The sequence below is a fragment of the Spermophilus citellus genome, assembly GCF_964194105.1.
Source record: "Spermophilus citellus genome assembly, chromosome: 7".
NCBI classification, from domain to species: domain Eukaryota; kingdom Metazoa; phylum Chordata; class Mammalia; order Rodentia; family Sciuridae; genus Spermophilus; species Spermophilus citellus.
Window position 1 is genome coordinate 5,494,960 of NC_138188.1, and position 27,663 is coordinate 5,522,622.

The following is a 27,663-nucleotide window of genomic DNA, read 5'->3' on the forward strand; positions in this document are numbered from 1 at the left end:
TGTTTCTCGCCAGTCACTGCTTAGGGCTACATCAAGAGGAAACAAAACATAGAGATAGAACGTGAAACTACTTTATTGTGTCAAGTTTCAAGAAGCTAGCGCAAACCGTGTTGGATTTAGAGTTCCAAATACATCTATCAATATAGGAGAAAACAGAGTGAAACCTAAAAATTCAAACTGTTACTGGAAACGAACGCTTCAACATAGAAGAACGAAATTTGGGGAACCAAGTCGCCTTAGTGTACTGATCATTACCTGAAAGTATCATCCAGTTTGGGTGAAAAAATATTTGCTGAGATTTCTGGAGATTCGTAATTTTGGGAAGCCTGGCAACCCCTTTCCATGAAAGTGTTTCTCGCCAGTCACTGCTTAGGGCTACATCAAGAGGAAACAAAACATAGAGATAGAACATGAAACTACTTTATTGTGTCAAGCTTCAAGAAGCTAGCACAAACCGTGTTGGATTTAGAGTTCCAAATACATCTATCAATAAAGGAGAAAACAGAGTGAAACCTAAAAATTCAAACTGTTACTGGAAACGAACGGTTCAACATAGAAGAATGAAATTTGGGGAACCAAGTCGCCTTAGTGTACTGATCATTACCTGAAAGTATCATCCAGTTTGGGTGAAAAAATATTTGCGGAGATTTCTGGAGATTCGTAATTTTGGGAAGCCACCCCTTTCCATGAAAGTGTTTCTCGCCAGTCACTGCTTAGGGCTACATCAAGATGAAACAAAACATAGAGATAGAACGTGAAACTACTTTATTTTTCAAGTTTCAAGAAGCTAGCAAAAACCGTGTTGGATTTAGAGTTCCAAATACATCTATCAATATAGGAGAAAACAGAGTGAAACCTAAAAATTCAAACTGTTAATGGAAAAAAACGCTTCAACATAGAAGAACGACATTTGGGGAACCAAGTCGCCTTAGTGTACTGATCATTACCTGAAAGTATCATCCAGTTTGGGTGAAAAAATATTTGCTGAGATTTCTGGAGATTCGTAATTTTGGGAAGCCTGGCAACCCCTTTCCATGAAAGTGTTTCTCGCCAGTCACTGCTTAGGGCTACATCAAGAGGAAACAAAACATAGAGATAGAACGTGAAACTACTTTATTGAGTCAAGTTTCAAGAAGCTAGCACAAACCGTGTTGGATTTAGAGTTCCAAATACTTCTATCAATATAGGAGAAAACAGAGTGAAACCTAAAAATTCAAACTGTTACTGGAAACGAACGCTTTAACATAGAAAAACGAAATTTGGGGAACCAAGTCGCCTAGTGTACTGATCATTACCTGAAAGTATCATCCTGTTTGGGTGAAAAAATATTTCCTGAGATTTCTAAAGATTCGTATATTTGGGAAGCCTGGCAACCCCTTTCCATGAAAGTGTTTCTCGCCAGTCACTGTTAGGGCTACATCAAGAGGAAACAAAACATAGAGATAGAACGTGAAACTACTTTATTGTGTCAAGTATCAAGAAGCTAGCACAAACCGTGTTGGATTTAGAGTTCCAAATACATCTATCAATATAGGAGAAAACAGAGTGAAACCTAAAAATTCAAACTGTTACTGGAAACGAACGCTTCAACATAGTAGAACGACATTTGGGGAACCAAGTCGCCTTAGTGTACTGATCATTACCTGAAAGTATCATCCAGTTTGGGTGAAAAAATATTTGCTGAGATTTCTGGAGATTCGTAATTTTGGGAAGCCTGGCAACCCCTTTCCATGAAAGTGTTTCTCGCCAGTCACTGCTTAGGGCTACATCAAGAGGAAACAAAACATAGAGATAGAACATGAAACTACTTTATTGTGTCAAGCTTCAAGAAGCTAGCACAAACCGTGTTGGATTTAGAGTTCCAAATACATCTATCAATAAAGGAGAAAACAGAGTGAAACCTAAAAATTCAAACTGTTACTGGAAACGAACGGTTCAACATAGAAGAATGAAATTTGGGGAACCAAGTCGCCTTAGTGTACTGATCATTACCTGAAAGTATCATCCAGTTTGGGTGAAAAAATATTTGCGGAGATTTCTGGAGATTCGTAATTTTGGGAAGCCACCCCTTTCCATGAAAGTGTTTCTCGCCAGTCACTGCTTAGGGCTACATCAAGATGAAACAAAACATAGAGATAGAACGTGAAACTACTTTATTTTTCAAGTTTCAAGAAGCTAGCACAAACCGTGTTGGATTTAGAGTTCCAAATACATCTATCAATATAGGAGAAAACAGAGTGAAACCTAAAAATTCAAACTGTTAATGGAAAAAAACGCTTCAACATAGAAGAACGACATTTGGGGAACCAAGTCGCCTTAGTGTACTGATCATTACCTGAAAGTATCATCCAGTTTGGGTGAAAAAATATTTGCTGAGATTTCTGGAGATTCGTAATTTTGGGAAGCCTGGCAACCCCTTTCCATGAAAGTGTTTCTCGCCAGTCACTGCTTAGGGCTACATCAAGAGGAAACAAAACATAGAGATAGAACGTGAAACTACTTTATTGAGTCAAGTTTCAAGAAGCTAGCACAAACCGTGTTGGATTTAGAGTTCCAAATACTTCTATCAATATAGGAGAAAACAGAGTGAAACCTAAAAATTCAAACTGTTACTGGAAACGAACGCTTTAACATAGAAAAACGAAATTTGGGGAACCAAGTCGCCTAGTGTACTGATCATTACCTGAAAGTATCATCCTGTTTGGGTGAAAAAATATTTCCTGAGATTTCTGGAGATTCGTATATTTGGGAAGCCTGGCAACCCCTTTCCATGAAAGTGTTTCTCGCCAGTCACTGTTAGGGCTACATCAAGAGGAAACAAAACATAGAGATAGAACGTGAAACTATTTATTGTGTCAAGTATCAAGAAGCTAGCACAAACCGTGTTGGATTTAGAGTTCCAAATACATCTATCAATATAGGAGAAAACAGAGTGAAACCTAAAAATTCAAACTGTTACTGGAAACGAACGCTTCAACATAGTAGAACGACATTTGGGGAACCAAGTCGCCTTAGTGTACTGATCATTGCCTGAAAGTATCATCCAGTTTGGGTGAAAAAACATTTGCTGAGATTTCTGGAGATTCGTAATTTTGGGAAGCCTGGCAACCCCTTTCCATGAAAGTGTTTCTCGCCAGTCACTGTTTAGGGCTACATCAAGAGGAAACAAAACATAGAGATAGAACGTGAAACTACTTTATTGTGTCAAGTTTCAAGAAGCTAGCACAAACCGTGTTGGATTTAGAGTTCCAAATACATCTATCAATATAGGAGAAAACAGAGTGAAACCTAAAAATTCAAACTGTTACTGGAAACGAACGCTTCAACATAGAAGAACGAAATTTGGGGAACCAAGTCGCCTTAGTGTACTGATCATTACCTGAAAGTATCATCCAGTTTGGGTGAAAAAATATTTGCTGAGATTTCTGGAGATTCGTAATTTTGGGAAGCCTGGCAACCCCTTTGCATGAAAGTGTTTCACGCCCGTCACTGTTAGGGCTACATCAAGAGGAAACAAAACATAGAGATAGAACGTGAAACTACATTATTGTGTCAAGTTTCAAGAAGCTAGCACAAACCGTGTTGGATTTAGAGTTCCAAATACATCTAAAATATAGGAGAAAATAGAGTGAAACCTAAAAATTCAAACTGTTACTGGAAACGAACGCTTCAACATAGAAGAACGACATTTGGGGAACCAAGTCGCCTTAGTGTACTGATCATTACCTGAAAGTATCATCCAGTTTGGGTGAAAAAATATTTGCTGAGATTTCTGGAGATTCGTAATTTTGGGAAGCCTGGCAACCCCTTTCCATGAAAGTGTTTCTCGCCAGTCACTGCTTAGGGCTACATCAATAGGAAACAAAACATAGAGATAGAACGTGAAACTACTTTATTGTGTCAAGTTTCAAGAAGCTAGCACAAACCGTGTTGGATTTAGAGTTCCAAATACATCTATCAATATAGGAGAAAACAGAGTGAAACCTAAAAATTCAAACTGTTACTGGAAACGAACGCTTCAACATAGAAGAACGAAATTTGGGGAACCAAGTCGCCTTAGTGTACTGATCATTACCTGAAAGTATCATCCAGTTTGGGTGAAAAAATATTTGCTGAGATTTCTGGAGATTCGTAATTTTGGGAAGCCTGGCAACCCCTTTCCATGAAAGTGTTTCTCGCCAGTCACTGCTTAGGGCTACATCAAGAGGAAACAAAACATAGAGATAGAACATGAAACTACTTTATTGTGTCAAGCTTCAAGAAGCTAGCACAAACCGTGTTGGATTTAGAGTTCCAAATACATCTATCAATAAAGGAGAAAACAGAGTGAAACCTAAAAATTCAAACTGTTACTGGAAACGAACGCTTCAACATAGAAGAATGACATTTGGGGAACCAAGTCGCCTTAGTGTACTGATCATTACCTGAAAGTATCATCCAGTTTGGGTGAAAAAATATTTGCGGAGATTTCTGGAGATTCGTAATTTTGGGAAGCCACCCCTTTCCATGAAAGTGTTTCTCGCCAGTCACTGCTTAGGGCTACATCAAGATGAAACAAAACATAGAGATAGAACGTGAAACTACTTTATTGTGTCAAGTTTCAAGAAGCTAGCACAAACCGTGTTGGATTTAGAGTTCCAAATACATCTATCAATATAGGAGAAAACAGAGTGAAACCTAAAAATTCAAACTGTTAATGGAAAAAAACGCTTCAACATAGAAGAACGACATTTGGGGAACCAAGTCGCCTTAGTGTACTGATCATTACCTGAAAGTATCATCCAGTTTGGGTGAAAAAATATTTGCTGAGATTTCTGGAGATTCGTAATTTTGGGAAGCCTGGCAACCCCTTTCCATGAAAGTGTTTCTCGCCAGTCACTGTTTAGGGCTACATCAAGAGGAAACAAAACATAGAGATAGAACGTGAAACTACTTTATTGTGTCAAGTTTCAAGAAGCTAGCACAAACCGTGTTGGATTTAGAGTTCCAAATACATCTATCAATATAGGAGAAAACAGAGTGAAACCTAAAAATTCAAACTGTTACTGGAAACGAATGCTTCAACATAGAAGAACGAAATTTGGGGAACCAAGTCGCCTTAGTGTACTGATCATTACCTGAAAGTATCATCCAGTTTGGGTGAAAAAATATTTGCTGAGATTTCTGGAGATTCGTAATTTTGGGAAGCCTGGCAACCCCTTTGCATGAAAGTGTTTCACGCCCGTCACTGTTAGGGCTACATCAAGAGGAAACAAAACATAGAGATAGAACGTGAAACTACTTTATTGTGTCAAGTTTCAAGAAGCTAGCACAAACCGTGTTGGATTTAGAGTTCCAAATACATCTATCAATATAGGAGAAAACAGAGTGAAACCTAAAAATTCAAACTGTTACTGGAAACGAACGCTTCTACATAGAAGAACGACATTTGGGGAACCAAGTCGCCTTAGTGTACTGATCATTACCTGAAAGTATCATCCAGTTTGGGTGAAAAAATATTTGCTGAGATTTCTGGAGATTCGTAATTTTGGGAAGCCTGGCAACCCCTTTCCATGAAAGTGTTTCTCGCCAGTCACTGCTTAGGGCTACATCAAGAGGAAACAAAACATAGAGATAGAACGTGAAACTACTTTATTGTGTCAAGTTTCAAGAAGCTAGCACAAACCGTGTTGGATTTAGAGTTCCAAATACATCTATCAATATAGGAGAAAACAGAGTGAAACCTAAAAATTCAAACTGTTACTGGAAACGAACGCTTCAACATAGAAGAATGACATTTGGGGAACCAAGTCGCCTTAGTGTACTGATCATTACCTGAAAGTATCATCCAGTTTGGGTGAAAAAATATTTGCTGAGATTTCTGGAGATTCGTAATTTTGGGAAGCCCGGCAACCCCTTTCCATGAAAGTGTTTCTCGCCAGTCACTGCTTAGGGCTACATCAAGAGGAAACAAAAAATAGAGATAGAATGTGAAACTACTTTATTGTGTCAAGTTTCAAGAAGCTAGCACAAACCGTGTTGGATTTAGAGTTCCAAATACATCTATCAATATAGGAGAAAACAGAGTGAAACCTAAAAATTCAAACTGTTACTGGAAACGAACGCTTCAACATAGAAGAACGACATTTGGGGAACCAAGTCGCCTTAGTGTACTGATCATTACCTGAAAGTATCATCCAGTTTGGGTGAAAAAATATTTGCTGAGATTTCTGGAGATTCGTAATTTTGGGAAGCCTGGCAACCCCTTTCCATGAAAGTGTTTCTCGCCCGTCACTGTTAGGGCTACATCAAGAGGAAACAAAACATAGAGATAGAACGTGAAACTACTTTATTGTGTCAAGTTTCAAGAAGCTAGCACAAACCGTGTTGGATTTAGAGTTCCAAATACATCTATCAATATAGGAGAAAACAGAGTGAAACCTAAAAATTCAAACTGTTACTGGAAACGAACGCTTCAACATAGAAGAACGACATTTGGGGAACCAAGTCGCCTTAGTGTACTGATCATTACCTGAAAGTATCATCCAGTTTGGGTGAAAAAATATTTGCTGAGATTTCTGGAGATTCGTAATTTTGTGAAGCCTGGCAACCCCTTTCCATGAAAGTGTTTCTCGCCAGTCACTGCTTAGGGCTACATCAAGAGGAAACAAAACATAGAGATAGAACGTGAAACTACTTTATTGTGTCAAGTTTCAAGAAGCTAGCACAAACCGTGTTGGATTTAGAGTTCCAAATACTTCTATCAATATAGGAGAAAACAGAGTGAAACCTAAAAATTCAAACTGTTACTGGAAACGAACGCTTTAACATAGAAAAACGAAATTTGGGGAACCAAGTCGCCTAGTGTACTGATCATTACCTGAAAGTATCATCCTGTTTGGGTGAAAAAATATTTGCTGAGATTTCTGGAGATTCGTATATTTGGGAAGCCTGGCAACCCCTTTCCATGAAAGTGTTTCTCGCCAGTCACTGTTAGGGCTACATCAAGAGGAAACAAAACATAGAGATAGAACGTGAAACTACTTTATTGTGTCAAGTATCAAGAAGCTAGCACAAACCGTGTTGGATTTAGAGTTCCAAATACATCTATCAATATAGGAGAAAACAGAGTGAAACCTAAAAATTCAAACTGTTACTGGAAACGAACGCTTCAACATAGTAGAACGACATTTGGGGAACCAAGTCGCCTTAGTGTACTAATCATTACCTGAAAGTATCATCCAGTTTGGGTGAAAAAATATGTGCTGAGATTTCTGGAGATTCGTAATTTTGGGAAGCCTGGCAACCCCTTTCCATGAAAGTGTTTCTCGCCAGTCACTGCTTAGGGCTACATCAAGAGAAAACAAAACATAGAGATAGAACGTGAAACTACTTTATTGTGTCAAGTTTCAAGAAGCTAGCACAAACCGGGTTGGATTTAGAGTTCCAAATACATCTATCAATATAGGAGAAAACAGAGTGAAACCTAAAAATTCAAACTGTTACTGGAAACGAACGCTTCAACATAGTAGAACGACATTTGGGTAACCAAGTCGCCTTAGTGTTCTGATCTTTACCTGAAAGTATCATCCAGTTTGGGTGAAAAAATATTTGCTGAGATTTCTGGAGATTCGTAATTTTGGGAAGCCTGGCAACCCCTTTCCATGAAAGTGTTTCTCGCCAGTCACTGCTTAGGGCTACATCAAGAGGAAACAAAACATAGAGATAGAACGTGAAACTACTTTATTGTGTCAAGTTTCAAGAAGCTAGCACAAACCGTGTTGGATTTAGAGTTCCAAATACATCTATCAATATAGGAGAAAACAGAGTGAAACCTAAAAATTCAAACTGTTACTGGAAACGAACGCTTCAACATAGAAGAACGAAATTTGGGGAACCAAGTCGCCTTAGTGTACTGATCATTACCTGAAAGTATCATCCAGTTTGGGTGAAAAAATATTTGCTGAGATTTCTGGAGATTCGTAATTTTGGGAAGCCTGGCAACCCCTTTCCATGAAAGTGTTTCTCGCCCGTCACTGTTAGGGCTACATCAAGAGGAAACAAAACATAGAGATAGAACGTGAAACTACTTTATTGTGTCAAGTTTCAAGAAGCTAGCACAAACCGTGTTGGATTTAGAGTTCCAAATACATCTATCAATATAGGAGAAAACAGAGTGAAACCTAAAAATTCAAACTGTTACTGGAAACGAACGCTTCAACATAGAAGAACGACATTTGGGGAACCAAGTCGCCTTAGTGTACTGATCATTACCTGAAAGTATCATCCAGTTTGGGTGAAAAAATATTTGCTGAGATTTCTGGAGATTCGTAATTTTGGGAAGCCTGGCAACCCCTTTCCATGAAAGTGTTTCTCGCCCGTCACTGTTAGGGCTACATCAAGAGGAAACAAAACATAGAGATTGAACGTGAAACTACTTTATTGTGTCAAGTTTCAAGAAGCTAGCACAAACCGTGTTGGATTTAGAGTTCCAAATACATCTATCAATATAGGAGAAAACAGAGTGAAACCTAAAAATTCAAACTGTTACTGGAAACGAACGCTTCAACATAGTAGAACGACATTTGGGGAACCAAGTCGCCTTAGTGTACTGATCATTACCTGAAAGTATCATCCAGTTTGGGTGAAAAAATATTTGCTGAGATTTCTGGAGATTCGTAATTTTGGGAAGCCTGGCAACCCCTTTCCATGAAAGTGTTTCTCGCCAGTCACTGCTTAGGGCTACATCAAGAGGAAACAAAACATAGAGATAGAACGTGAAACTACTTTATTGTGTCAAGTTTCAAGAAGCTAGCACAAACCGTGTTGGATTCAGAGTTCCAAATACATCTATCAATACAGGAGAAAACAGAGTGAAACCTAAAAATTCAAACTGTTACTGGAAACGAACGCTTCAACATAGAAGAATGACATTTGGGGAACCAAGTCGCCTTAGCGTACTGATCATTACCTGAAAGTATCATCCAGTTTGGGTGAAAAAATATTTGCTGAGATTTCTGGAGATTCGTAATTTTGGGAAGCCCGGCAACCCCTTTCCATGAAAGTGTTTCTCGCCAGTCACTGCTTAGGGCTACATCAAGAGGAAACAAAACATAGAGATAGAACGTGAAACTACTTTATTGTGTCAAGTTTCAAGAAGCTAGCACAAACCGTGTTGGATTTAGAGTTCCAAATACATCTATCAATATAGGAGAAAACAGAGTGAAACCTAAAAATTCAAACTGTTACTGGAAACGAACGCTTCAACATAGAAGAACGACATTTGGGGAACCAAGTCGCCTTAGTGTACTGATCATTACCTGAAAGTATCATCCAGTTTGGGTGAAAAAATATTTGCTGAGATTTCTGGAGATTCGTAATTTTGGGAAGCCTGGCAACCCCTTTCCATGAAAGTGTTTCTCGCCCGTCACTGTTAGGGCTACATCAAGAGGAAACAAAACATAGAGATAGAACGTGAAACTACTTTATTGTGTCAAGTTTCAAGAAGCTAGCACAAACCGTGTTGGATTTAGAGTTCCAAATACATCTATCAATATAGGAGAAAACAGAGTGAAACATAAAAATTCAAAATGTTACTGGAAACGAACGCTTCAACATAGAAGAACGACATTTGGGGAACCAAGTCGCCTTAGTGTACTGATCATTACCTGAAAGTATCATCCAGTTTGGGTGAAAAAATATTTGCTGAGATTTCTGGAGATTCGTAATTTTGTGAAGCCTGGCAACCCCTTTCCATGAAAGTGTTTCTCGCCAGTCACTGCTTAGGGCTACATCAAGAGGAAACAAAACATAGAGATAGAACGTGAAACTACTTTATTGTGTCAAGTTTCAAGAAGCTAGCACAAACCGTGTTGGATTTAGAGTTCCAAATACTTCTATCAATATAGGAGAAAACAGAGTGAAACCTAAAAATTCAAACTGTTACTGGAAACGAACGATTTAACATAGAAAAACGAAATTTGGGGAACCAAGTCGCCCAGTGTACTGATCATTACCTGAAAGTATCATCCTGTTTGGGTGAAAAAATATTTGCTGAGATTTCTGGAGATTCGTATATTTGGGAAGCCTGGCAACCCCTTTCCATGAAAGTGTTTCTCGCCAGTCACTGTTAGGGCTACATCAAGAGGAAACAAAACATAGAGATAGAACGTGAAACTACTTTATTGTGTCAAGTATCAAGAAGCTAGCACAAACCGTGTTGGATTTAGAGTTCCAAATACATCTATCAATATAGGAGAAAACAGAGTGAAACCTAAAAATTCAAACTGTTACTGGAAACGAACGCTTCAACATAGTAGAACGACATTTGGGGAACCAAGTCGCCTTAGTGTACTAATCATTACCTGAAAGTATCATCCAGTTTGGGTGAAAAAATATGTGCTGAGATTTCTGGAGATTCGTAATTTTGGGAAGCCTGGCAACCCCTTTCCATGAAAGTGTTTCTCGCCAGTCACTGCTTAGGGCTACATCAAGAGGAAACAAAACATAGAGATAGAACGTGAAACTACTTTATTGTGTCAAGTATCAAGAAGCTAGCACAAACCGTGTTGGATTTAGAGTTCCAAATACATCTATCAATATAGGAGAAAACAGAGTGAAACCTAAAAATTCAAACTGTTACTGGAAACGAACGCTTCAACATAGTAGAACGACATTTGGGGAACCAAGTCGCCTTAGTGTACTAATCATTACCTGAAAATATCATCCAGTTTGGGTGAAAAAATATGTGCTGAGATTTCTGGAGATTCGTAATTTTGGGAAGCCTGGCAACCCCTTTCCATGAAAGTGTTTCTCGCCAGTCACTGCTTAGGGCTACATCAAGAGGAAACAAAACATAGAGATAGAACGTGAAACTACTTTATTGTGTCAAGTTTCAAGAAGCTAGCACAAACCGTGTTGGATTTAGAGTTCCAAATACATCTATCAATATAGGAGAAAACAGAGTGAAACCTAAAAATTCAAACTGTTACTGGAAACGAACGCTTCAACATAGTAGAACGACATTTGGGGAACCAAGTCGCCTTAGTGTACTGATCATTACCTGAAAGTATCATCCAGTTTGGGTGAAAAAATATTTGCTGAGATTTCTGGAGATTCGTAATTTTGGGAAGCCTGGCAACCCCTTTCCATGAAAGTGTTTCTCGCCAGTCACTGCTTAGGGCTACATCAAGAGGAAACAAAACATAGAGATAGAACGTGAAACTACTTTATTGTGTCAAGTTTCAAGAAGCTAGCACAAACCGTGTTGGATTCAGAGTTCCAAATACATCTATCAATACAGGAGAAAACAGAGTGAAACCTAAAAATTCAAACTGTTACTGGAAACGAACGCTTCAACATAGAAGAATGACATTTGGGGAACCAAGTCGCCTTAGTGTACTGATCATTACCTGAAAGTATCATCCAGTTTGGGTGAAAAAATATTTGCTGAGATTTCTGGAGATTCGTAATTTTGGGAAGCCTGGCAACCCCTTTCCATGAAAGTGTTTCTCGCCAGTCACTGCTTAGGGCTACATCAAGAGGAAACAAAACATAGAGATAGAACGTGAAACTACTTTATTGTGTCAAGTTTCAAGAAGCTAGCACAAACCGTGTTGGATTTAGAGTTCCAAATACATCTATCAATATAGGAGAAAACAGAGTGAAACCTAAAAATTCAAACTGTTACTGGAAACGAACGCTTCAACATAGAAGAACGACATTTGGGGAACCAAGTCGCCTTAGTGTACTGATCATTACCTGAAAGTATCATCCAGTTTGGGTGAAAAAATATTTGCAGAGATTTCTGGAGATTCGTAATTTTGGGAAGCCTGGCAACCCCTTTCCATGAAAGTGTTTCTCGCCCGTCACTGTTAGGGCTACATCAAGAGGAAACAAAACATAGAGATAGAACGTGAAACTACTTTATTGTGTCAAGTTTCAAGAAGCTAGCACAAACCGTGTTGGATTTAGAGTTCCAAATACATCTATCAATATAGGAGAAAACAGAGTGAAACCTAAAAATTCAAACTGTTACTGGAAACGAACGCTTCAACATAGAAGAACGACATTTGGGGAACCAAGTCGCCTTAGTGTACTGATCATTACCTGAAAGTATCATCCAGTTTGGGTGAAAAAATATTTGCTGAGATTTCTGGAGATTCGTAATTTTGTGAAGCCTGGCAACCCCTTTCCATGAAAGTGTTTCTCGCCAGTCACTGCTTAGGGCTACATCAAGAGGAAACAAAACATAGAGATAGAACGTGAAACTACTTTATTGTGTCAAGTTTCAAGAAGCTAGCACAAACCGTGTTGGATTTAGAGTTCCAAATACTTCTATCAATATAGGAGAAAACAGAGTGAAACCTAAAAATTCAAACTGTTACTGGAAACGAACGCTTTAACATAGAAAAACGAAATTTGGGGAACCAAGTCGCCTAGTGTACTGATCATTACCTGAAAGTATCATCCTGTTTGGGTGAAAAAATATTTGCTGAGATTTCTGGAGATTCGTATATTTGGGAAGCCTGGCAACCCCTTTCCATGAAAGTGTTTCTCGCCAGTCACTGTTAGGGCTACATCAAGAGGAAACAAAACATAGAGATAGAACGTGAAACTACTTTATTGTGTCAAGTATCAAGAAGCTAGCACAAACCGTGTTGGATTTAGAGTTCCAAATACATCTATCAATATAGGAGAAAACAGAGTGAAACCTAAAAATTCAAACTGTTACTGGAAACGAACGCTTCAACATAGTAGAACGACATTTGGGGAACCAAGTCGCCTTAGTGTACTAATCATTACCTGAAAGTATCATCCAGTTTGGGTGAAAAAATATGTGCTGAGATTTCTGGAGATTCGTAATTTTGGGAAGCCTGGCAACCCCTTTCCATGAAAGTGTTTCTCGCCAGTCACTGCTTAGGGCTACATCAAGAGGAAACAAAACATAGAGATAGAACGTGAAACTACTTTATTGTGTCAAGTTTCAAGAAGCTAGCACAAACCGGGTTGGATTTAGAGTTCCAAATACATCTATCAATATAGGAGAAAACAGAGTGAAACCTAAAAATTCAAACTGTTACTGGAAACGAACGCTTCAACATAGTAGAACGACATTTGGGGAACCAAGTCGCCTTAGTGTACTGATCATTACCTGAAAGTATCATCCAGTTTGGGTGAAAAAATATTTGCTGAGATTTCTGGAGATTCGTAATTTTGGGAAGCCTGGCAACCCCTTTCCATGAAAGTGTTTCTCGCCAGTCACTGCTTAGGGCTACATCAAGAGGAAACAAAACATAGAGATAGAACGTGAAACTACTTTATTGTGTCAAGTTTCAAGAAGCTAGCACAAACCGTGTTGGATTTAGAGTTCCAAATACATCTATCAATATAGGAGAAAACAGAGTGAAACCTAAAAATTCAAACTGTTACTGGAAACGAACGCTTCAACATAGAAGAACGACATTTGGGGAACCAAGTCGCCTTAGTGTACTGATCATTACCTGAAAGTATCATCCAGTTTGGGTGAAAAAATATTTGCTGAGATTTCTGGAGATTCGTAATTTTGGGAAGCCTGGCAACCCCTTTCCATGAAAGTGTTTCTCGCCCGTCACTGCTTATGGCTTCATCAAGAGGAAACAAAACATAGAGATAGAACGTGAAACTACTTTATTGTGTCAAGTTTCAAGAAGCTAGCACAAACCGTGTTGGATTTAGAGTTCCAAATACTTCTATCAATATAGGAGAAAACAGAGTGAAACCTAAAGATTCAAACTGTTACTGGAAACGAACGCTTCAACATAGAAAAACAAAATTTGGGGAACCAAGTCGCCCAGTGTACTGATCATTACCTGAAAGTATCATCCTGTTTGGGTGAAAAAATATTTGCTGAGATTTCTGGAGATTCGTATATTTGGGAAGCCTGGCAACCCCTTTCCATGAAAGTGTTTCTCGCCAGTCACTGTTAGGGCTACATCAAGAGGAAACAAAACATAGAGATAGAACGTGAAACTACTTTATTGTGTCAAGTATCAAGAAGCTAGCACAAACCGTGTTGGATTTAGAGTTCCAAATACATCTATCAATATAGGAGAAAACAGAGTGAAACCTAAAAATTCAAACTGTTACTGGAAACGAACGCTTCAACATAGTAGAACGACATTTGGGGAACCAAGTCGCCTTAGTGTACTAATCATTACCTGAAAGTATCATCCAGTTTGGGTGAAAAAATATGTGCTGAGATTTCTGGAGATTCGTAATTTTGGGAAGCCTGGCAAACCCTTTCCATGAAAGTGTTTCTCGCCAGTCACTGCTTAGGGCTACATCAAGAGGAAACAAAACATAGAGATAGAACGTGAAACTACTTTATTGTGTCAAGTATCAAGAAGCTAGCACAAACCGTGTTGGATTTAGAGTTCCAAATACATCTGTCAATATAGGAGAAAACAGAGTGAAACCTAAAAATTCAAACTGTTACTGGAAACGAACGCTTCAACATAGTAGAACGACATTTGGGGAACCAAGTCGCCTTAGTGTACTAATCATTACCTGAAAATATCATCCAGTTTGGGTGAAAAAATATGTGCTGAGATTTCTGGAGATTCGTAATTTTGGGAAGCCTGGCAACCCCTTTCCATGAAAGTGTTTCTCGCCAGTCACTGCTTAGGGCTACATCAAGAGGAAACAAAACATAGAGATAGAACGTGAAACTACTTTATTGTGTCAAGTTTCAAGAAGCTAGCACAAACCGTGTTGGATTTAGAGTTCCAAATACATCTATCAATATAGGAGAAAACAGAGTGAAACCTAAAAATTCAAACTGTTACTGGAAACGAACGCTTCAACATAGAAGAACGACATTTGGGGAACCAAGTCGCCTTAGTGTACTGATCATTACCTGAAAGTATCATCCAGTTTGGGTGAAAAAATATTTGCAGAGATTTCTGGAGATTCGTAATTTTGGGAAGCCTGGCAACCCCTTTCCATGAAAGTGTTTCTCGCCCGTCACTGTTAGGGCTACATCAAGAGGAAACAAAACATAGAGATAGAACGTGAAACTACTTTATTGTGTCAAGTTTCAAGAAGCTAGCACAAACCGTGTTGGATTTAGAGTTCCAAATACATCTATCAATATAGGAGAAAACAGAGTGAAACCTAAAAATTCAAACTGTTACTGGAAACGAACGCTTCAACATAGAAGAACGACATTTGGGGAACCAAGTCGCCTTAGTGTACTGATCATTACCTGAAAGTATCATCCAGTTTGGGTGAAAAAATATTTGCTGAGATTTCTGGAGATTCGTAATTTTGTGAAGCCTGGCAACCCCTTTCCATGAAAGTGTTTCTCGCCAGTCACTGCTTAGGGCTACATCAAGAGGAAACAAAACATAGAGATAGAACGTGAAACTACTTTATTGTGTCAAGTTTCAAGAAGCTAGCACAAACCGTGTTGGATTTAGAGTTCCAAATACTTCTATCAATATAGGAGAAAACAGAGTGAAACCTAAAAATTCAAACTGTTACTGGAAACGAACGCTTTAACATAGAAAAACGAAATTTGGGGAACCAAGTCGCCTAGTGTACTGATCATTACCTGAAAGTATCATCCTGTTTGGGTGAAAAAATATTTGCTGAGATTTCTGGAGATTCGTATATTTGGGAAGCCTGGCAACCCCTTTCCATGAAAGTGTTTCTCGCCAGTCACTGTTAGGGCTACATCAAGAGGAAACAAAACATAGAGATAGAACGTGAAACTACTTTATTGTGTCAAGTATCAAGAAGCTAGCACAAACCGTGTTGGATTTAGAGTTCCAAATACATCTATCAATATAGGAGAAAACAGAGTGAAACCTAAAAATTCAAACTGTTACTGGAAACGAACGCTTCAACATAGTAGAACGACATTTGGGGAACCAAGTCGCCTTAGTGTACTAATCATTACCTGAAAGTATCATCCAGTTTGGGTGAAAAAATATGTGCTGAGATTTCTGGAGATTCGTAATTTTGGGAAGCCTGGCAACCCCTTTCCATGAAAGTGTTTCTCGCCAGTCACTGCTTAGGGCTACATCAAGAGGAAACAAAACATAGAGATAGAACGTGAAACTACTTTATTGTGTCAAGTTTCAAGAAGCTAGCACAAACCGGGTTGGATTTAGAGTTCCAAATACATCTATCAATATAGGAGAAAACAGAGTGAAACCTAAAAATTCAAACTGTTACTGGAAACGAACGCTTCAACATAGTAGAACGACATTTGGGGAACCAAGTCGCCTTAGTGTACTGATCATTACCTGAAAGTATCATCCAGTTTGGGTGAAAAAATATTTGCTGAGATTTCTGGAGATTCGTAATTTTGGGAAGCCTGGCAACCCCTTTCCATGAAAGTGTTTCTCGCCAGTCACTGCTTAGGGCTACATCAAGAGGAAACAAAACATAGAGATAGAACGTGAAACTACTTTATTGTGTCAAGTTTCAAGAAGCTAGCACAAACCGTGTTGGATTTAGAGTTCCAAATACATCTATCAATATAGGAGAAAACAGAGTGAAACCTAAAAATTCAAACTGTTACTGGAAACGAACGCTTCAACATAGAAGAACGACATTTGGGGAACCAAGTCGCCTTAGTGTACTGATCATTACCTGAAAGTATCATCCAGTTTGGGTGAAAAAATATTTGCTGAGATTTCTGGAGATTCGTAATTTTGGGAAGCCTGGCAACCCCTTTCCATGAAAGTGTTTCTCGCCCGTCACTGCTTATGGCTTCATCAAGAGGAAACAAAACATAGAGATAGAACGTGAAACTACTTTATTGTGTCAAGTTTCAAGAAGCTAGCACAAACCGTGTTGGATTTAGAGTTCCAAATACTTCTATCAATATAGGAGAAAACAGAGTGAAACCTAAAGATTCAAACTGTTACTGGAAACGAACGCTTCAACATAGAAAAACAAAATTTGGGGAACCAAGTCGCCCAGTGTACTGATCATTACCTGAAAGTATCATCCTGTTTGGGTGAAAAAATATTTGCTGAGATTTCTGGAGATTCGTATATTTGGGAAGCCTGGCAACCCCTTTCCATGAAAGTGTTTCTCGCCAGTCACTGTTAGGGCTACATCAAGAGGAAACAAAACATAGAGATAGAACGTGAAACTACTTTATTGTGTCAAGTATCAAGAAGCTAGCACAAACCGTGTTGGATTTAGAGTTCCAAATACATCTATCAATATAGGAGAAAACAGAGTGAAACCTAAAAATTCAAACTGTTACTGGAAACGAACGCTTCAACATAGTAGAACGACATTTGGGGAACCAAGTCGCCTTAGTGTACTAATCATTACCTGAAAGTATCATCCAGTTTGGGTGAAAAAATATGTGCTGAGATTTCTGGAGATTCGTAATTTTGGGAAGCCTGGCAAACCCTTTCCATGAAAGTGTTTCTCGCCAGTCACTGCTTAGGGCTACATCAAGAGGAAACAAAACATAGAGATAGAACGTGAAACTACTTTATTGTGTCAAGTATCAAGAAGCTAGCACAAACCGTGTTGGATTTAGAGTTCCAAATACATCTGTCAATATAGGAGAAAACAGAGTGAAACCTAAAAATTCAAACTGTTACTGGAAACGAACGCTTCAACATAGTAGAACGACATTTGGGGAACCAAGTCGCCTTAGTGTACTAATCATTACCTGAAAATATCATCCAGTTTGGGTGAAAAAATATGTGCTGAGATTTCTGGAGATTCGTAATTTTGGGAAGCCTGGCAACCCCTTTCCATGAAAGTGTTTCTCGCCAGTCACTGCTTAGGGCTACATCAAGAGGAAACAAAACATAGAGATAGAACGTGAAACTACTTTATTGTGTCAAGTTTCAAGAAGCTAGCACAAACCGTGTTGGATTTAGAGTTCCAAATACATCTATCAATATAGGAGAAAACAGAGTGAAACCTAAAAATTCAAACTGTTACTGGAAACGAACGCTTCAACATAGTAGAACGACATTTGGGGAACCAAGTCGCCTTAGTGTACTGATCATTACCTGAAAGTATCATCCAGTTTGGGTGAAAAAATATTTGCTGAGATTTCTGGAGATTCGTAATTTTGGGAAGCCTGGCAACCCCTTTCCATGAAAGTGTTTCTCGCCAGTCACTGCTTAGGGCTACATCAAGAGGAAACAAAACATAGAGATAGAACGTGAAACTACTTTATTGTGTCAAGTTTCAAGAAGCTAGCACAAACCGTGTTGGATTTAGAGTTCCAAATACATCTATCAATATAGGAGAAAACAGAGTGAAACCTAAAAATTCAAACTGTTACTGGAAACGAACGCTTCAACATAGAAGAACGACATTTGGGGAACCAAGTCGCCTTAGTGTACTGATCATTACCTGAAAGTATCATCCAGTTTGGGTGAAAAAATATTTGCTGAGATTTCTGGAGATTCGTAATTTTGGGAAGCCTGGCAACCCCTTTCCATGAAAGTGTTTCTCGCCCGTCACTGCTTATGGCTTCATCAAGAGGAAACAAAACATAGAGATAGAACGTGAAACTACTTTATTGTGTCAAGTTTCAAGAAGCTAGCACAAACCGTGTTGGATTTAGAGTTCCAAATACATCTATCAATATAGGAGAAAACAGAGTGAAACCTAAAAATTCAAACTGTTACTGGAAACGAACGCTTCAACATAGAAGAACGACATTTGGGGAACCAAGTCGCCTTAGTGTACTGATCATTACCTGAAAGTATCATCCAGTTTGGGTGAAAAAATATTTGCTGAGATTTCTGGAGATTCGTAATTTTGGGAAGCCTGGCAACCCCTTTCCATGAAAGTGTTTCTCGCCCGTCACTGTTAGGGCTACATCAAGAGGAAACAAAACATAGAGATAGAACGTGAAACTACTTTATTGTGTCAAGTTTCAAGAAGCTAGCACAAACCGTGTTGGATTTAGAGTTCCAAATACATCTATCAATATAGGAGAAAACAGAGTGAAACCTAAAAATTCAAACTGTTACTGGAAACGAACGCTTCAACATAGAAGAACGACATTTGGGGAACCAAGTCACCTTAGTGTACTGATCATTACCTGAAAGTATCATCCAGTTGGGGTGAAAAAATATTTGCTGAGATTTCTGGAGATTCGTAATTTTGGGAAGCCTGGCAACCCCTTTCCATGAAAGTGTTTCTCGCCAGTCACTGCTTAGGGCTACATCAAGAGGAAACAAAACATAGAGATAGAACGTGAAACTACTTTATTGTGTCAAGTTTCAAGAAGCTAGCACAAACCGTGTTGGATTTAGAGTTCCAAATACATCCATCAATATAGGAGAAAACAGAGTGAAACCTAAAAATTCAAACTGTTACTGGAAACGAACGCTTCAACATAGAAGAACGACATTTGGGGAACCAAGTCGCCTTAGTGTACTGATCATTACCTGAAAGTATCATCCAGTTTGGGTGAAAAAATATTTGCTGAGATTTCTGGAGATTCGTAATTTTGGGAAGCCTGGCAACCCCTTTCCATGAAAGTGTTTCTCGCCCGTCACTGTTAGGGCTACATCAAGAGGAAACAAAACATAGAGATTGAACGTGAAACTACTTTATTGTGTCAAGTTTCAAGAAGCTAGCACAAACCGTGTTGGATTTAGAGTTCCAAATACATCTATCAATATAGGAGAAAACAGAGTGAAACCTAAAAATTCAAACTGTTACTGGAAACGAACGCTTCAACATAGAAGAACGACATTTGGGAAACCAAGTCGCCTTAGTGTACTGATCATTACCTGAAAGTATCATCCAGTTTGGGTGAAAAAATATGTGCTGAGATTTCTGGAGATTCGTAATTTTGGGAAGCCTGGCAACCCCTTTCCATGAAAGTGTTTCTCGCCAGTCACTGCTTAGGGCTACATCAAGAGGAAACAAAACATAGAGATAGAACGTGAAACTACTTTATTGTGTCAAGTTTCAAGAAGCTAGCACAAACCGTGTTGGATTTAGAGTTCCAAATACATCTATCAATATAGGAGAAAACAGAGTGAAACCTAAAAATTCAAACTGTTACTGGAAACGAACGCTTCAACATAGAAGAACGAAATTTGGGGAACCATGTCGCCTTAGTGTACTGATCATTACCTGAAAGTATCATCCAGTTTGGGTGAAAAAATATTTGCTGAGATTTCTGGAGATTCGTAATTTTGGGAAGCCCGGCAACCCCTTTCCATGAAAGTGTTTCTCGCCAGTCACTGCTTAGGGCTACATCAAGAGGAAACAAAACATAGAGATAGAACGTGAAACTACTTTATTGTGTCAAGTTTCAAGAAGCTAGCACAAACCGTGTTGGATTTAGAGTTCCAAATACATCTATCAATATAGGAGAAAACAGAGTGAAACCTAAAAATTCAAACTGTTACTGGAAACGAACGCTTCAACATAGAAGAATGACATTTGGGGAACCAAGTCGCCTTAGTGTACTGATCATTACCTGAAAGTATCATCCAGTTTGGGTGAAAAAATATTTGCTGAGATTTCTGGTGATTCGTAATTTTGGGAAGCCTGGCAACCCCTTTCCATGAAAGTGTTTCTCGCCCATCACTGTTAGGGCTACATCAAGAGGAAACAAAACATAGAGATAGAACGTGAAACTACTTTATTGTGTCAAGTTTCAAGAAGCTAGCACAAACCGTGTTGGATTTAGAGTTCCAAATACATCTATCAATATAGGAGAAAACAGAGTGAAACCTAAAAATTCAAACTGTTACTGGAAACGAACGCTTCAACATAGAAGAACGACATTTGGGGAACCAAGTCGCCTTAGTGTACTGATCATTACCTGAAAGTATCATCCAGTTTGGGTGAAAAAATATTTGCTGAGATTTCTGGAGATTCGTAATTTTGGGAAGCCTGGCAACCCCTTTCCATGAAAGTGTTTCTCGCCAGTCACTGCTTAGGGCTACATCAAGAGGAAACAAAACATAGAGATAGAACGTGAAACTACTTTATTGTGTCAAGTTTCAAGAAGCTAGCACAAACCGTGTTGGATTTAGAGTTCCAAATACTTCTATCAATATAGGAGAAAACAGAGTGAAACCTAAAAATTCAAACTGTTACTGGAAACGAACGCTTTAACATAGAAAAACGAAATTTGGGGAACCAAGTCGCCTAGTATACTGATCATTACCTGAAAGTATCATCCTGTTTGGGTGAAAAAATATTTGCTGAGATTTCTGGAGATTCGTATATTTGGGAAGCCTGGCAACCCCTTTCCATGAAAGTGTTTCTCGCCAGTCACTGTTAGGGCTACATCAAGAGGAAACAAAACATAGAGATAGAACGTGAAACTACTTTATTGTGTCAAGTTTCAAGAAGCTAGCACAAACCGTGTTGGATTCAGAGTTCCAAATACATCTATCAATACAGGAGAAAACAGAGTGAAACCTAAAAATTCAAACTGTTACTGGAAACGAACGCTTCAACATAGAAGAATGACATTTGGGGAACCAAATCGCCTTAGTGTACTGATCATTACCTGCAAGTATCATCCAGTTTGGGTGAAAAAATATTTGCTGAGATTTCTGGAGATTCGTAATTTTGGGAAGCCCGGAAACCCCTTTCCATGAAAGTGTTTCTCGCCAGTCACTGCTTAGGGCTACATCAAGAGGAAACAAAACATAGAGATAGAACGTGAAACTACTTTATTGTGTCAAGTTTCAAGAAGCTAGCACAAACCGTGTTGGATTTAGAGTTCCAAATACATCTATCAATATAGGAGAAAACAGAGTGAAACCTAAAAATTCAAACTGTTACTGGAAACGAACGCTTCAACATAGAAGAACGACATTTGGGAAACCAAGTCGCCTTAGTGTACTGATCATTACCTGAAAGTATCATCCAGTTTGGGTGAAAAAATATTTGCTGAGATTTCTGGAGATTCGTAATTTTGGGAAGCCTGGCAACCCCTTTCCATGAAAGTGTTTCTTGCCAGTCACTGCTTAGGGCTACATCAAGAGGAAACAAAACATAGAGATAGAACGTGAAACTACTTTATTGTGTCAAGTTTCAAGAAGCTAGCACAAACCGTGTTGGATTCAGAGTTCCAAATACATCTATCAATACAGGAGAAAACAGAGTGAAACCTAAAAATTCAAACTGTTACTGGAAACGAACGCTTCAACATAGAAGAATGACATTTGGGGAACCAAGTCGCCTTAGTGTACTGATCATTACCTGAAAGTATCATCCAGTTTGGGTGAAAAAATATTTGCTGAGATTTCTGGAGATTCGTAATTTTGGGAAGCCTGGCAACCCCTTTCCATGAAAGTGTTTCTCGCCATTCACTGCTTAGGGCTACATCAAGAGGAAACAAAACATAGAGATAGAACGTGAAACTACTTTATTGTGTCAAGTTTCAAGAAGCTAGCACAAACCGTGTTGGATTTAGAGTTCCAAATACATCTATCAATATAGGAGAAAACAGAGTGAAACCTAAAAATTCAAACTGTTACTGGAAACGAACGCTTCAACATAGAAGAACGAAATTTGGGGAACCATGTCGCCTTAGTGTACTGATCATTACCTGAAAGTATCATCCAGTTTGGGTGAAAAAATATTTGCTGAGATTTCTGGAGATTCGTAATTTTGGGAAGCCCGGCAACCCCTTTCCATGAAAGTGTTTCTCGCCAGTCACTGCTTAGGGCTACATCAAGAGGAAACAAAACATAGAGATAGAACGTGAAACTACTTTATTTTGTCAAGTTTCAAGAAGCTAGCACAAACCGTGTTGGATTTAGAGTTCCAAATACATCTATCAATATAGGAGAAAACAGAGTGAAACCTAAAAATTCAAACTTTTACTGGAAACGAACGCTTCAACATAGAAGAACGACATTTGGGGAACCAAGTCGCCTTAGTGTACTGATCATTACCTGAAAGTATCATCCAGTTTGGGTGAAAAAATATTTGCTGAGATTTCTGGAGATTCGTAATTTTGGGAAGCCTGGCAACCCCTTTCCATGAAAGTGTTTCTCGCCCGTCACTGTTAGGGCTACATCAAGAGGAAACAAAACATAGAGATAGAACGTGAAACTACTTTATTGTGTCAAGTTTCAAGAAGCTAGCACAAACCGTGTTGGATTTAGAGTTCCAAATACATCTATCAATATAGGAGAAAACAGAGTGAAACCTAAAAATTCAAACTGTTACTGGAAACGAACGCTTCAACATAGAAGAACGAAATTTGGGGAACCAAGTCGCCTTAGTGTACTGATCATTACCTGAAAGTATCATCCAGTTTGGGTGAAAAAATATTTGCTGAGATTTCTGGAGATTCGTAATTTTGGGAAGCCTGGCAACCCCTTTCCATGAAAGTGTTTCTCGCCAGTCACTGCTTAGGGCTACATCAATAGGAAATAAAACATAGAGATAGAACGTGAAACTACTTTATTGTGTCAAGTTTCAAGAAGCTAGCACAAACCGTGTTGGATTTAGAGTTCCAAATACATCTATCAATATAGGAGAAAAGAGAGTGAAACCTAAAAATTCAAACTGTTACTGGAAACGAACGCTTCAACATAGAAGAACGACATTTGGGGAACCAAGTCGCCTTAGTGTACTGATCATTACCTGAAAGTATCATCCAGTTTGGGTGAAAAAATATTTGCTGAGATTTCTGGAGATTCGTAATTTTGTGAAGCCCGGCAACCCCTTTCCATGAAAGTGTTTCTCGCCAGTCACTGCTTAGGGCTACATCAAGAGGAAACAAAACATAGAGATAGAACGTGAAACTACTTTATTGTGTCAAGTTTCAAGAAGCTAGCACAAACCGTGTTGGATTTAGAGTTCCAAATACTTCTATCAATATAGGAGAAAACAGAGTGAAACCTAAAAATTCAAACTGTTACTGGAAACGAACGCTTCAACATAGAAGAACGAAATTTGGGGAACCAAGTCGCCTTAGTGTACTGATCATTACCTGAAAGTATCATCCAGTTTGGGTGAAAAAATATTTGCTGAGATTTCTGGAGATTCGTAATTTTGGGAAGCCTGGCAACCCCTTTCCATGAAAGTGTTTCTCGCCCGTCACTGTTAGGGCTACATCAAGAGGAAACAAAACATAGAGATAGAACGTGAAACTACTTTATTGTGTCAAGTTTCAAGAAGCTAGCAAAAACCGTGTTGGAATTAGAGTTCCAAATACATCTATCAATATAGGAGAAAACAGAGTGAAACCTAAAAATTCAAACTGTTACTGGAAACGAACGCTTCAACATAGAAGAACGAAATTTGGGGAACCATGTCGCCTTAGTGTACTGATCATTACCTGAAAGTATCATCCAGTTTGGGTGAAAAAATATTTGCTGAGATTTCTGGAGATTCGTAATTTTGGGAAGCCTGGCAACCCCTTTCCATGAAAGTGTTTCTTGCCAGTCACTGCTTAGGGCTACATCAAGAGGAAACAAAACATAGAGATAGAACGTGAAACTACTTTATTGTGTCAAGTTTCAAGAAGCTAGCACAAACCGTGTTGGATTCAGAGTTCCAAATACATCTATCAATACAGGAGAAAACAGAGTGAAACCTAAAAATTCAAACTGTTACTGGAAACGAACGCTTCAACATAGAAGAATGACATTTGGGGAACCAAGTCGCCTTAGTGTACTGATCATTACCTGAAAGTATCATCCAGTTTGGGTGAAAAAATATTTGCTGAGATTTCTGGCGATTCGTAATTTTGGGAAGCCTGGCAACCCCTTTCCATGAAAGTGTTTCTCGCCAGTCACTGCTTAGGGCTACATCAAGAGGAAACAAAACATAGAGATAGAACATGAAACTACTTTATTGTGTCAAGTTTCAAGAAGCTAGCACAAACCGTGTTGGATTTAGAGTTCCAAATACATCTATCAATATAGGAGAAAACAGAGTGAAACCTAAAAATTCAAACTGTTACTGGAAACGAACGCTTCAACATAGAAGAACGAAATTTGGGGAACCATGTCGCCTTAGTGTACTGATCATTACCTGAAAGTATCATCCAGTTTGGGTGAAAAAATATTTGCTGAGATTTCTGGAGATTCGTTATTTTGGGAAGCCCGGCAACCCCTTTCCATGAAAGTGTTTCTCGCCAGTCACTGCTTAGGGCTACATCAAGAGGAAACAAAACATAGAGATAGAACGTGAAACTACTTTATTTTGTCAAGTTTCAAGAAGCTAGCACAAACCGTGTTGGATTTAGAGTTCCAAATACATCTATCAATATAGGAGAAAACAGAGTGAAACCTAAAAATTCAAACTGTTACTGGAAACGAACGCTTCAACATAGAAGAACGACATTTGGGGAACCAAGTCGCCTTAGTGTACTGATCATTACCTGAAAGTATCATCCAGTTTGGGTGAAAAAATATTTGCTGAGATTTCTGGAGATTCGTAATTTTGGGAAGCCTGGCAACCCCTTTCCATGAAAGTGTTTCTCGCCCGTCACTGTTAGGGCTACATCAAGAGGAAACAAAACATAGAGATAGAACGTGAAACTACTTTATTGTGTCAAGTTTCAAGAAGCTAGCACAAACCGTGTTGGATTTAGAGTTCCAAATACATCTATCAATATAGGAGAAAACAGAGTGAAACCTAAAAATTCAAACTGTTACTGGAAACGAACGCTTCAACATAGAAGAACGAAATTTGGGGAACCAAGTCGCCTTAGTGTACTGATCATTACCTGAAAGTATCATCCAGTTTGGGTGAAAAAATATTTGCTGAGATTTCTGGAGATTCGTAATTTTGGGAAGCCTGGCAACCCCTTTCCATGAAAGTGTTTCTCGCCAGTCACTGCTTAGGGCTACATCAATAGGAAACAAAACATAGAGATAGAACGTGAAACTACTTTATTGTGTCAAGTTTCAAGAAGCTAGCACAAACCGTGTTGGATTTAGAGTTCCAAATACATCTATCAATATAGGAGAAAACAGAGTGAAACCTAAAAATTCAAACTATTACTGGAAACGAACGCTTCAACATAGAAGAACGACATTTGGGGAACCAAGTCGCCTTAGTGTACTGATCATTACCTGAAAGTATCATCCAGTTTGGGTGAAAAAATATTTGCTGAGATTTCTGGAGATTCGTAATTTTGTGAAGCCCGGCAACCCCTTTCCATGAAAGTGTTTCTCGCCAGTCACTGCTTAGGGCTACATCAAGAGGAAACAAAACATAGAGATAGAACGTGAAACTACTTTATTGTGTCAAGTTTCAAGAAGCTAGCACAAACCGTGTTGGATTTAGAGTTCCAAATACTTCTATCAATATAGGAGAAAACAGAGTGAAACCTAAAAATTCAAACTGTTACTGGAAACGAACGCTTCAACATAGAAGAACGAAATTTGGGGAACCAAGTCGCCTTAGTGTACTGATCATTACCTGAAAGTATCATCCAGTTTGGGTGAAAAAATATTTGCTGAGATTTCTGGAGATTCGTAATTTTGGGAAGCCTGGCAGCCCCTTTCCATGAAAGTGTTTCTCGCCCGTCACTGTTAGGGCTACATCAAGAGGAAACAAAACATAGAGATAGAACGTGAAACTACTTTATTGTGTCAAGTTTCAAGAAGCTAGCACAAACCGTGTTGGATTTAGAGTTCCAAATACATCTATCAATATAGGAGAAAACAGAGTGAAACCTAAAAATTCAAACTATTACTGGAAACGAACGCTTCAACATAGAAGAACGACATTTGGGGAACCAAGTCGCCTTAGTGTACTGATCATTACCTGAAAGTATCATCCAGTTTGGGTGAAAAAATATTTGCTGAGATTTCTGGAGATTCGTAATTTTGTGAAGCCCGGCAACCCCTTTCCATGAAAGTGTTTCTCGCCAGTCACTGCTTAGGGCTACATCAAGAGGAAACAAAACATAGAGATAGAACGTGAAACTACTTTATTGTGTCAAGTTTCAAGAAGCTAGCACAAACCGTGTTGGATTTAGAGTTCCAAATACTTCTATCAATATAGGAGAAAACAGAGTGAAACCTAAAAATTCAAACTGTTACTGGAAACGAACGCTTCAACATAGAAGAACGAAATTTGGGGAACCAAGTCGCCTTAGTGTACTGATCATTACCTGAAAGTATCATCCAGTTTGGGTGAAAAAATATTTGCTGAGATTTCTGGAGATTCGTAATTTTGGGAAGCCTGGCAGCCCCTTTCCATGAAAGTGTTTCTCGCCCGTCACTGTTAGGGCTACATCAAGAGGAAACAAAACATAGAGATAGAACGTGAAACTACTTTATTGTGTCAAGTTTCAAGAAGCTAGCACAAACCGTGTTGGATTTAGAGTTCCAAATACATCTATCAATATAGGAGAAAACAGAGTGAAACCTAAAAATTCAAACTGTTACTGGAAACGAACGCTTCAACATAGAAGAACGAAATTTGGGGAACCAAGTCGCCTTAGTGTACTGATCATTACCTGAAAGTATCATCCAGTTTGGGTGAAAAAATATTTGCTGAGATTTCTGGAGATTCGTAATTTTGGGAAGCCTGGCAACCCCTTTCCATGAAAGTGTTTCTCGCCAGTCACTGCTTAGGGCTACATCAATAGGAAACAAAACATAGAGATAGAACGTGAAACTACTTTATTGTGTCAAGTTTCAAGAAGCTAGCACAAACCGTGTTGGATTTAGAGTTCCAAATACATCTAGCAATATA